General features: G+C 38.0%; 1 pseudogene; it reads right to left on the reverse strand.

The window, feature by feature from the left end:
• Positions 1-210: 210 nt before the first annotated feature.
• On the reverse strand, positions 211-380 carry LOC146044487 (U4 spliceosomal RNA; annotated as a pseudogene).
• Between the last annotated feature and the right edge of the window lie 246 nt (positions 381-626).

Consider the following 626-nt stretch of genomic DNA (forward strand, 5'->3'; position numbering starts at 1 on the left):
AAATAGAGCAGTGTAAATACATTTTTTGAATTGTGTGTTAGTGTTGCAGTGAAAAAGTTGACACATGTCGACTCCTATGAATTGTGTATCCTTTTTTTCCTCACATTATAAGCACACTGCATTAAGGGTGTAGATCAGTGTTTTTCAACCAGTGTGCCGTGGCACACTAGTGTGCCCTGAGCTGTTCCCAAGTGTGCCCCCAGATCTAGAGATGCCCAAACCAGTTTACAGTCACCATCAGTTCAAATGTTATTTACTGGTCTCTTCTTTTCATGTAAAAGGCCAATGTATTTTTTTTTTTTATTATTTTTGTTTTCAATAAGCAATAATCATGCCTCGAATGAACCTCATTGGCTATGATACTGCCACTGCGCAAAGCTAATGTATTGTAATGTAATGTATTTTATTTTTGTTACCTGTGGGGACCAGTGTGATTGTTTTTAATGTGGGGGCCAATAGGTTTGTTTTTTTCCTGTGGTGGCCAATGTGTTTTGCCTTGTGGGGAACTTAGGGTGTGCCTGGACAATTTTAAAGTCTTATTTAGTGTGCCGCAAGGTAAAAAGGTTGAAAATCACTGGTGTAGATGGTTAAAAAGTTACTAAATGGACACATTGAGACATGTGTAT

The sequence above is a fragment of the Crinia signifera genome, chromosome 19 (assembly GCF_055691185.1).
Source record: "Crinia signifera chromosome 19, ASM5569118v1, whole genome shotgun sequence".
NCBI classification, from domain to species: domain Eukaryota; kingdom Metazoa; phylum Chordata; class Amphibia; order Anura; family Myobatrachidae; genus Crinia; species Crinia signifera.